This window comes from Phalacrocorax carbo, chromosome 1 (genome assembly GCF_963921805.1).
Source record: "Phalacrocorax carbo chromosome 1, bPhaCar2.1, whole genome shotgun sequence".
In the NCBI taxonomy this organism is placed as follows: Eukaryota; Metazoa; Chordata; class Aves; order Suliformes; family Phalacrocoracidae; genus Phalacrocorax; species Phalacrocorax carbo.
Genome location: NC_087513.1, coordinates 42,446,775 through 42,458,388, shown reverse-complemented (window position 1 = coordinate 42,458,388; position 11,614 = coordinate 42,446,775). Strand labels below are relative to the sequence as shown.

Genomic DNA, 11,614 nt, shown 5'->3' with positions numbered 1-11,614 from the left:
TAAATAATGTTATCATCTGTTTCCAGAAATGGTTTGGGACAAATTCTTCTTGGAAGTCCTTCCCACGCAGTTATATTTCGGTGTCCTTTATTTCCCAGGCAGGCAGCGAGACCTCATGATTAGGCTGTATCAGTTTCCCCTCCCCACCCATCAGCTGTCTACTGCATTGAGATAGGACCACCTATTGTGATCTGTTGTAACTGAAGAATAATTTTCAGCAGTGTTTTCCATGCCACTGTTAGGAGGACACGGGTGTTCACTGACAAAGCAGGCTTTAAACATTGGAAACAACAGCTAAAATAAAGATTTCTGGACTAATAGCAGCAAAAGCAGAACTTTCTTAGCATAAAATCCCTCAGAATCTGTTTGTAAGTTGTCTCTCTGAGATATACAGACAGTCACTCACATGCCAAGAGCCTGACAATTTTGCATGCCACCGCATGAGAAACCATAAGTCACTCGAGCTGTTTTGCTGGGAACAGAGGCTGCTGTCTCCTGAGGGCAAGCCTCCTCCCATCCATCTAAATACAAGTATCTTGCAAAGGGCTGGCTTGCTGTCTGGAAGGCCTGGATAACCAGAGGAAGATCCTACACCCCAGCCTGCAGACTGTAAGCGTAGTAAGAAGGATCACCGTGAGTTGAGCAGATGATTCACCTGGCCTCAACCTGTGGTCATTGCCCTGGGAAGTGAGGCCAACTGCCTCCCTCGGGCAGACCCTGGCACGAGGGTTGGAGCCATCTCACCCACTCTTGCAATATGAAAGATAGGCATCAACTCTGGCCAGGGTGAGTGCAAAACCAGTTTATGGCAGAGGCCAAAACTTCTCCTCGCAGTGGTTAGCTGTGGGCCACCAGTCCATGGACCATTCATGCCTCTCCCACCCCAGCGGTACTGCTCCCTGCCCTCCAGCTGCTAGGCTCTGGTCCACCCTCACAGGCATCATTCTCACCTCTTCGTACTCACCAGCTCCTCTCCACACAGCTGATTGTAACAGTGCCTAGGAGGCTGTTTTTGCTGGATTTGCTGTTCCAGTAGTAGTAATTTTTCCTTGAGGAGCTGTTAAATGAGTCACTGGAGGAAAAGCGAACATGCTGCTGCGTGCCTGAGCCAGATGTGTCAGGTTCCTTCAAACCGGGGACTGCAAGCAGATATCTTGCAAGGCAAGATACAAGTCTTGCCGCTCCAATGTTCTCCCATTCATTCAAAGCAGAAAAGCTCTGTACTGCAAGCGTGAGGTGCTTAAAAATTTTAGCTTAGTTAGTTTACCTAGGCTGTGGGGGAGGTCCAAGAACAAGTAAAGAGTTAAAAATATTTTTCTCCAGTTTTCTTTGCTGGATGTTGCCTTCTTATCCTACCCATGAGAAGGAGATCTGCTAAAGGCCTTGGCTTTGTGATGATAAGTAACAGACATGGGCCATGGGTGAGCAGAGCTCCCTGGTTGAGAGGGCAGGGCAGGGCCACGAGATCGCACGCTTCACACTCATCCTCCTTTGGGAGTCATGAAGAGTTGTGTATGGAGAGGTGGCCTTGGCTGTTTTGGCTGCAAGCATACATGGAAGCTTCTGTTAACAGTGAACTCTGTAATATGTCCTTAATGACCATAATTATCATAATTAACAAGAATGCAGGTGATCTTAGGCTGTGCACTTAGGTTGTGCACACAGCGTCTGCACAAATTGCAAGCACCTTGCACATAGCTAAAATACTTAGACTGCATGAGGACAGCACACCTTGGAAGGTCAGAGCCTAGGGCACCACAGCAGAGAGAAGGAGAAGAGCCTTTAAGAGAGGAATGATATTACTGTAAAAAAAATTTGGTTAGTTTTTGCTAAAAAATAAACTAAAATGGCTGTGGAGAAATCAATGAGCTGATATGTGAGTGTGAGTTAGGGAGGGCTCTTGAGCTTGTTTTGTGGCAGGATATTTTACCATGGAAAGGAACAGCTTCTCTGCTGTACAGGGGCATGCTTCTTAGCCAGCAAGTCAGAAGCGAAGGAGGAAGGCTTGGACAAGGGCCATCTCTGCCAACTTGAACCTCTGCTTTTGATGAGGGTTATACCTTAGCCAGCCATGTTTCTGACCTCCAGTAAAAGCATCCTGCTGCTCTCATCCAGGTGGCAGACTCAGGTTCTGCAGCTACGCCCTCCCAAGGTGTTTCAGCCACAAGCTGTGCAAGATGTGTGGAAATAAGTACAAGCAAAAGTAACTTGCTCTTATTTTCTCTTTTTCCTGACTGTTTCCAATTTTGATTGGATGGCAGTGCTTAGAGAAAACAACTCAGCCTCTGTGAAGGATGGTAAGCTTCAGAATAGGGCATAAACCAGCTGATATTTTAAGACAGATGATTAAAATAGACATCTGCAGGACTTGAAGAATACAGCTGCTTAACGCAGCTTTCAGAGTTGAATCAGCAGATTCAGGTACAGACGCTGTCCTAATGAATTCCAGCTCTCCATGTTATTTTGATGAAGACATGATAATATACATTGAGGTGGTGTATCAGGGCTCACATAAATTACACTGTTGATAACTGGATAACTGATACTTCTTTCAGATATAGAATGTGGGGTCAGGTGTCTGGTGTTGTGTATGAGGGGGTCTGTCGTGCTTTATTTTCACATGTTGGAGGAGCTGAAGACATGCAATGCACCCCAGAGCACGCTTTCTCTGCCCGCTCCAGCCCCCTGCAAATGACACACCTAGCCTGCTCGGGTGGAAGGTTTTGAATCTTACTAAACTATATTTTTCAAGAGAGGAAGAATGTAAAGATTTGAAACCAGATGGGAAATGTTAGGGGGCAGAAGCATATGAGGGGGTGTTGTTAGCCAGGAGTGCTCCCTTCATATTTGGAGATTTTTCACCATGAAAAAAGAGCAGACTCCTTAGTAGTGTTCAGGGCTAATTTAAGCATCCACAAATGCATCCGCAGAGTGCCAGATCTCGTGGGTTGTCTCACGTGTCTTGACAGAAGAGAGGATAATTATTTCTTATTCCTTAGGAGAGCTGCAGAGGATTTGTACTGGGGGTTCCCTGAGAGCACTTGTGTTGGGATGCAGTGTTACACTGCGCAGAAGTGCTGTGCCTCCAGTCCTTTGAATCTGGCTTTGTTCTGTCCTGGCTGGTTGTGGTGGCAGGTGAAAGGGGGACTTAATACACTGTAACGTGAATTCCTAACTCTCTGCTTTGCATCCTTATCAAAGTCAGCAAGAACACAGCCTCCCCAGTCTGTCATCCGGGAGGAAGTGTCTCCATTGAGAGCCTCATGCTTTGACCTGCATTGTGAAAAGGTAAATTACGTTCCCATAAAGAACCATCTTGATAAGCTGGCTCAAAGAAGTCATGTGTGTGCTTTGTAAACCATGCTGATTAGCTTTCCTTTTAAAGTGGACCTGAGTCCCTGGGGTTGGTCCTGTCTGAAATAGGTGGTTATTCAATACAATGAAAAGTGATTGTCCCATAATTAAAGTAATTTCAGAGTGTACAGTTACTGACCTCTGTCTGGACACTCGAGGGTAGAACTCCCTGCCTGTGGCCTGGCTGAATAATTGGAGATGCCTCTCCATGCTGGAGCATGTAAAACCATCTGCTGTCCAAGGCAGCACAAGTTAGCACCGTCCCACTACATTATGTTTGTGCTGGGCATACCTTCCTAACTGGATCCTGCCAAGCAGGGCTGTTTCTGCATCATCCCCTACCCCTTTTGCTTCAGCTACCTCCAGAGGTTGGCTAAAGAGTGATGTATTTCCTTAAGAAAGCAAGCAAGGTGGTGCAAGCTGCTGTTGGTGAGAGTGTAGTGGCTCCAGGATTGTTCACCAAGCAGCTGGAGATGGCTGTAAGTCCTCTGGACACAGCTGAACCAATTGTTAACCATCCAACATGGGTGCTGCTCACATCACAGCCACAGCAAGCAGGGATTGGAAAGCCTTCCTGGGAGAGGAGAGAAAAAGCCATGCAACTGTGGCCACTGGGAAGTCCCCGGACTGGGTATTCCAAAATTAAGCCCAGTGCGCCTGTTGTCAAAAGGTGCCTTTTGTTTCTGCGAGGGTGCCACAGTTCCTTGCTGAGATTTTTTATTGTATTCTGGCCTGTCTTTAATCTTCAGGCCTGCTAAAGACTTGTGTGAATTGGGAATTTCCTCTTGAAAAAGTCTGGACTTCGCAACCGAGCTGTCTGATGTCGTCAGCTGTATTTGCTCTGGTTTGGTGACCTCTGCTCTGCTGGGTGACTGCTCTCATGGTTTGCTGACTCCCTCGGATATGAACACTTTGGACAGGGGCATTGGCCCCTTGCGGGTAGGGGAAAGACCTGAGGGCACAAAAGCGTGCTGGGGGAGCAGCGGCGGGCAGGCAGCCCACGGGCCTGGGCTCGGCAGAAGCACTGCCCTGGGCACAAGGCCCTGATGTGACCCTACAGACATTTTTCAATGTGCAACCTGGCTTTCTGTGCCATGTGCTAGAGGCAACCGATCCTCATCTATCTGTCGCGTTTTGAAGGTTAGCATTTGATATCCTGTCTTGGGTATTAATTTTCACTGCCATATTTTTGAACTCTCTCTGTTTTCTGTTTGGAAACAGGTTTTTTGTTAGAGCTTCAGGTACGAAGCCTTCAAGGCAATGTTGAACTTTGCTGTAACAAATTCCTGCTTTTCCCTCCACTCCTTTTATATGTAGTATGTCTTGCTTTTAACCCAGTGAGTATTAACTAGGAATCTTAATATAATTGTGCCTATTTCTGTAAACAATTTAGAACAAAAGGGAATGGTATCCAGTGTTGCAGTTTTATAAGAACGTGGATTTCTAAATATTTACTAAATTAGCAAACTAGCCAAAAAAGAAAAAAGTCCCCGAGAGAGACAGACTGGCAGTGATATCAGCTAATGCTAAGTGTTTTTCTGGAGCAAATGCACTCACATGACCTTGGGGATAATTAGTATTTGCAACAGGATCTGACAAATGCAATGCTGACATCAGAGGTACCCCAGTTTATATCACTTGCTGCCAAAAACACCAGCTCTGGGATAGAGCTAGGATCATGCTCCTGCAGAAATGCTTGGTAAGGCCTTGTTGCAGTCTCTGTAGAGCACTCTACAAATGTTAACTGAAGTTCGTTCGTGCCTCCAAAAAACATTGTTTGATTCACCCTGCTTTGCAGAGGGTAGGCTGGTAGCTGTTTGGCATTGCTGAGCCAGGAAGGCAAAGGAATCCACACGGTAGTGTGGGAAGTCTCCCAGCTCTGGCTGATAGTGCCCTGCAGTAACGATCAGATCAGGGTTTCCTATCTCTGAAACCCTTAAGTTTTCCTAACTTATTACCTTATATACATGTGATTTTGTGTAAAATTGAAAAGGGACTGAGCTCACAACAACTGAAATCAAGGTAGCAAAAGAAAATCCCAGGAGAAGTGAAAAAGGAAATAATGATAAATCAAGCCTGGAAAAAAGTTAATGTTACAAAGGCCCAAAGGGACACAGTGACACAATTTAACTAAGGTATACAATTAATCGGCAACATGGATGTAAACTCCGGTGAAAAGCTAATGCCACCCACACATGGCCTACCCACTCCTTCCCTTCCCCGTGATTCCCCAGAAGGAAAGTCCAGCCTGCCCTCATCCCAGGGTTGCACAGTGGAAGCTGAGGCTAGGGGCCGTGGCTCATGGGGGGAGTTAGCTGCTCCTGGGTGTTTCTTGGTTTCCGTTGTACTGTTGCATTGTGGCAGGGGAAGAAGGAGCTCACTCCTTCCTTCAGACTGATTCAGAAGAGTCCTGATCTTGGGGTTTATTGCCTGAAGAAGAAAAAATTCAGTGGGAACTTTTGGACCCTGAAGTGAACTCTGTGTCTGCCCACGCCTAGCAGTGGGTGATGATATCCGTTTCATAATAACAGTATTACATGGCATTGCGATGTACTGGGAAAAATCTGATGATGATCTGCCACTTACAGAGCACCCAACCTTAGCAGTTATTCTGCCCACATTGCATCTATTTATTGCAGTTATCGCTACAAAAAAAAATAATAATAATAAAAAAAAAATTCCAGGAGCAAAATCCTGCTTTGCAAAAGTCCTGAGAGCCGTAAGAGTAACAGTCAAGTTTCCTGAAACTCTGTGGCCATCTGGGGCGAAACTTGTTCATGTCAGGATCATTCAATAGATCAAACTGTGAAATTTGGAAGAGTGTCTCTACCTTGGATCCTTGGATCCATCTTGTACCCTGGCTACTGCCCCTTTCTGGTGCTGAGATGCCTGGGTGTTACGAGACTTCATTCCTTGACTTCATAGATAAGGGCTGATGGCTTTGTAGATTGCTTGGACAGTGACCTTGGAGAAGCATTGTTTTAGTAGCAAAGCTGGAGGGACGTGTTCACAGAACAGTCATTAGCAACACAACCCAATCAAGCTCTGCAATGACCATCTGTACAGGGAGGGGATATTTAACTTCCTCACTCACAATCTTTTTCCACCTCGTCAGGTGTCTGTGGTTTTGACCACAGTTATGTCTGGAAAATATAGGAAAATATGGCTATTTGGTTAATCTAATATAGTCCCTTGAGAAATCACCACTGAAAAGGCAGCCACAGCGATGGTGGCTGCCTTCTCAGTCCAGGCTAGGTTAGTCAGTCCTCACCCGCCCCCAGCACATCCCAAACCCGCAGAGACAAGCCCTGTATCTGTTTCTGAGACTCATTTTCCTTCTGAACAGTCATTCCTATGTCAGTGAAGTTAATCCTGAAATTATGCTCCTAAACACTTTTGGGTTTCCCCTCTTGGCTTTATTACTTTTTACTTTTCCAGCAGTTGAGTTTAATCAATGGCCTAAAATGAACTGTACCTACAGTATTATCTCACTTCCTAATCAAGAGCAACTGGCACCACAACATCCTGACAGACAGACTCTCCTGCTGGGGACAGCCCTTGCTCTTTCGCGGGCTGTGTTGCAGCTCTTTTCTTCAGGGAGAAAATGTGAGGCTGCCAGCAGAACCCAGTTTTAAAGCAGAGCTGCCAAAAGATAGGGTGCTATGGGGAGGAAAAAGAAATATTGCTTGCCTCTGCCTTTGCGCAGCTGCTGTTTTCTGGGATGTGTTGACTTAGGAAAGTCTTTCTTTGTGTAGTCCTCTTTCAGATGTTGCTTAAGTGCAAATATGGGCTGCTAGTTCAAATTTAGTAACAATCAGGATTGATGGAAAATCTCATACTAGGATGCGACAAAGAAATTCAATTACATACATACACTTGATTTCTATGCTAATAAGACTTACAGTAGTGCTAAAGAAACTGCATTCTTGACTACAGTGGCAGCTGGGTTTTGTCACTGAATACTGTGTTGGCAGCATACTAATGACTCATTTCTGACTGCCGACAGCTTCTCGAGTGACTTTGTACAGTGATTTAAAGCCTGGTGCCAAGCCCACAGGAGTCATTGTGCCAGACCTGGGACCCATTTGAAGTCGGTGGGAATGATGCTGGGGAGTGCAACAGGGTCAGGCTCTGGACTAACAAGCACTGTGATCAACTTCAGCAAGGCTGGGGTCAGGCAGATAACCTGAATTTGCTTTTTCACCTGAGAAACAGGTGATACAAATAGGCTGCATTTGTGTTTGCAGCTGGGTTGAAAATGGTGCTTTTTTTTTTTTGTGAAGGCAGGAGGGGAGTTTACTGAGGGAGGTTATTGTATTTAAGAGACAAACAGCGCAATACAGCTGCAGTTCTCAGAAAAGCTCTTTCTCCCAAGAAGATGGTGACATGGGTAGGCACAGACTCCTCCCCATCCTGGAACTGCCATTTTATCCACTGTATGAGGGGTGTGCAAGCATGGTAAGGTGGAGGTGAGATGGTAATAGTCTCCTAAATATAACCTTGCGCTCACAAGGAGTCAGTATATGTCCAGGGGTTGAGGGGAAGGCATGCTAGCAACTGCTGCTTGGTTGGATTTTTGCTCCTGGACCCTTCCCAGGGCAGAAGTCTGCCAAGGTCTCCACCTCTCAATACAGTACACAACTGCACCTTCTCATTCTCTAAAGGACAAAATGGAGCCCTGATATGACTAGATGAAGCTCCCTGGAAACCATCTTACACCTCAAAGGGGCCTAAACACAAACTGGAGCAAGGTGATCCAGTCAAATGTGAGTGTGCTTTTTATTTAAAGGGTAATTAACACACCAACCTAACTCTGCATCCAGCTGCCTTGGTGGTACAAAGCAGCAATAACAACAAAATGAGGCCACTACCACCTGCAATTCTGAGAGTAGTGTGTAGTTTCAAGGAGAGATGCCTTTTGTATATTCACAGGTGTAAATGCCTGTGAGGCAGTGGGCATCCTGAGTTCTCTTGCACTTCCAAAAGCGATTGGATTTTGGGTCCCAAAAGTTTAGAGTTTGGTAATAATGGGATTTTTGGTGGTAGTGGTGGGTTTTTTAATACCATAACATGGATATTCATTCTCTTCCTTGAGGACTCTAGAAAAAATTCCAAAGCATATTTATTTCCCACAGTTATATATACTGAGAAGCAATTTATTCAAGACCTGGACTCAGACGTTGTTTATTCATGGTATATTGGAGGCTTACTGCTAATTGTTACATCTGATTCTCCCCTGGTGTAAATACAGCAGCCTGGTGACTCCTAGAGCTGAACTGGTGCAAACGAGTGGGTACCCTGGGCCATTGGAGTCTGTTCCTGAGATATGCGAAGTCTCTTTAGCATTGTTTGTGTTACATTAGGTAGCTAGCTGTGCTGGGGCGGGGTCTCACCTGTATCTTGCTTGGCTAAGGTAAACCACACGTTGATGCAGAAAGCAAATATGTGGCGGCACCCAGTATTTGCAAGGTGCCTATAAAATAACTCGTGTCTCTGGAAGGCCCTCACCCTGGCAGCGCATCCCCCCACTGCTTTAGTCTGCTCATGTATCCCCCTGCACGCCAGTGAAGACAGATGCCTGGCTCTCAGGGGGTGCGGGTGGGGCTCTGAATATGCCCTGGTCTCCAGTGGGGTCTGAGAATATCCTCATTCCACGCAGAAGCGAAGGCCTCCGGTGCAGAGCGATTTTGGAGGGACCAGTCGGCACAGATCAAAGCTGTGCCGGGGAGCGCCAGCTGCCATCTGCTTCTGTCGGGGCTGCAGCATCAGCTGCCCAGGAGACAGTGTCGGCACTCGTGTTCAGGGCAAACACAGGCTTTTGTTTCCAAAAGCAAATAACCTTATCTTGGGAAAATTCTGTTTTGCACAGTTATTTGAACCAAACAGGAAGTCTGTGGTTTTTTTACTTTAGTATTAGAATGGTAATTTTGGCTGTTTTTCTAGATGTTCAATGCATTACTGAAATCTAGAAGCTTAATAATTTTTAGAAAAGGAATTTTCTGCTAGATTCATGCTGTTCCATTATATTTACATACTTGCGATTATGTGTACTTATATTGCTCTCTATATATATATACACGTATAATTATATTGGTGTACAGCTATATATACACTTCTATTTATTCATACTAGTAGACAGACCTGCAATATTTACTCCCTTATATTAAAGCTAGTCTCATAGGAAATCCGTAGGCGCAGAACATCTCTGCAGGTTCATAACTCACACTGATAAAGGAAGCAAAGGAGAAAGGAGAAGGCAAAAAGAAGAAAAAGAAAAAAACCCAGAAATTTCTGCATTAAATTTGTTGCCTTCAACACAAGGTGCCAGAGCTGTGAGGGTGACTCAGGGGAGAGCCGCAGAAGGCAAGGCTTTGGCTCAGAGTGGGTAACCGAGCTGAGACAGGCGGAAGCAGACTGAAGATGTCTGGAGGCAAGATGAGTTCAGTGCTACAGCAAGAATTAGCTCCCCTGGAGCCATCGGGGGCTATTGGGGTGCCTCCTCAGGAGGGCCTGGGGAAGTAAGAAATAATATGTTGGAGAGGGGAAATTTCCAGAGAACAGTTTTCCTCCTAGTCATCCCTGCAGAAAGGTAGCTTTGCACCTTCCACAGCTTGGGCTGTAGGCTAAAAGCTACCGCTGAAGCCACAGAAGACAAGATTAGGTATGACAGAGGTGTCAATGATTTGTATAACTTGAAAAGTGCAGTGCAGAGCTTCAAGGAGTAAAAATAAACACAGAAAATAACAGCAGAAACTTCATGGTTTGGGTTGTTTTTTTTTTTTTAATTCCTGGCAATTTTCCAGTAGATTCTTTTGCATTTTGGCTCATTAGCTTTTAAAGCTAATTCTCCATCAGCCTGAGTCAAAATTGTTGCAGGATAACTACAGGCTCAGAAAGTCAGTTCTGCAGGTCCATGTTTGCTGTATTTTTATATCTCAGTAGGTTACAAAAATGCCTTATTTTCTGGTGTGTCTCCATGGAAAGCTCTGGGAGTGATTACAATCCAACAGCAATTGGTATTCCTTCTCCAACACATCTGGAGATCAGTCATGCCCTCTAAGCACCTGTATTCCACAAAAACAACAGTAAAATCATAGCTTCTCAGTCTGAACATTAGTATTTTAGGGCAGGGCTGGTAACGTATTTGCTCAGCACTTCTGTTATGAACCTTTGTTGTAAACTGCTGATGGCTGAGCCAGATATACCCACCAGACATGAAATTTTTCATGTTGAGTGTCTGTCTGAAGCCGATTTTTCATTTTTAAATTGCTGCCAAAGTCGTTCCGCTGTTTTCAAGAATGGAGCCAGAGAGGAACATATTATTTCACCTGTGCTAAAATATCCTGGCAGAACAGTATACTTGTGCAGGTAAGGCACACAGAGGCCCACCACCAGCCTCACCAACATACCCAGGGAGCCACAGCAGTGCCTGGCACTTCAGGGTCCTTTTACTGCTGGCAAACGCCAGAGGAACACAGATATGTGCCAGCATAAAGTGTCTCACCCCTGGCTCTGCGTACGAGCAAGTAGATGTCGAACACACTGCTGCCAGCTCTCCTGTCGGCTCAAGTGGCAGAGGTCCCAACTCTCCCCTGGAAGGTGTCCCTGGAACCACACACAGCACAATTTGTGGCTGGAGGGGGCCTAGATTCCTGTTTTTTGACCCCAGAAAACGACAAGCGGTTGAGTTTTCAGAGTGTCAGGTTTGCAAAGCTTGGGTAGCCTTGCTGCAGCCCCCAGGGACACTCTTATAGAACCTTTAATTACATGGTCACGCAGTATTTTCCCCTCACAGGACTCCTGTGTCTTTCAGGGCTCAGGATGGCTGGTGCTTTTCTAATGAGCAGCTGTTCAATATTTGGTTTTCTCCTCCTTTCGCAGCATGTGGTTCTGGGGACATTATTCAAGCCCTGCTATGAATACAGAATTATTCATTTCTTTGTAAGCTTTTCTTTTCACAGTCCTCCTTGCTTAATACCTCTGTGCTCCACAAATGTAATTTTGCAAGACTCAGGTGAAGACAGGGGGAAGAGGAGAAACAGAGAGTAAGGCAAAAAAAGCCATTCCACTAATGTGAGGAGACCTGATTTCAGATGTGTGCTTTGCAAAGTAAATATACAAATAAATCTGAACATTTAGCTGTTTATCTAATTGCAAATCTGTAGGGGACAGCATGCACCTGGGTGCACGTGCTGGCAGCAGGAGGGCTGCATACGACCGCAGCCTGTGCTGTTCCCCTCGGATGGGGCGCCTGCTGCTC

At 45.6% G+C, this 11,614-nt stretch overlaps 1 long non-coding RNA gene across 3 annotated transcripts in view; it reads left to right on the top strand.

The window, feature by feature from the left end:
• Window positions 1-4,303: 4,303 nt before the first annotated feature.
• LOC135314321 (uncharacterized) overlaps window positions 4,304-11,614 on the top strand; it is a 49,380-nt gene continuing 42,069 nt past the window's right edge. For 2 of the 3 annotated variants that reach the window (XR_010373835.1, XR_010373826.1), the window contains exon 1: window positions 8,025-8,120. This is a non-coding gene — a long non-coding RNA (uncharacterized LOC135314321). Of the gene's footprint in view, window positions 4,495-8,024; window positions 8,121-11,614 lie in introns of those variants that run through there. The other variant, XR_010373828.1, reaches the window with a different exon arrangement.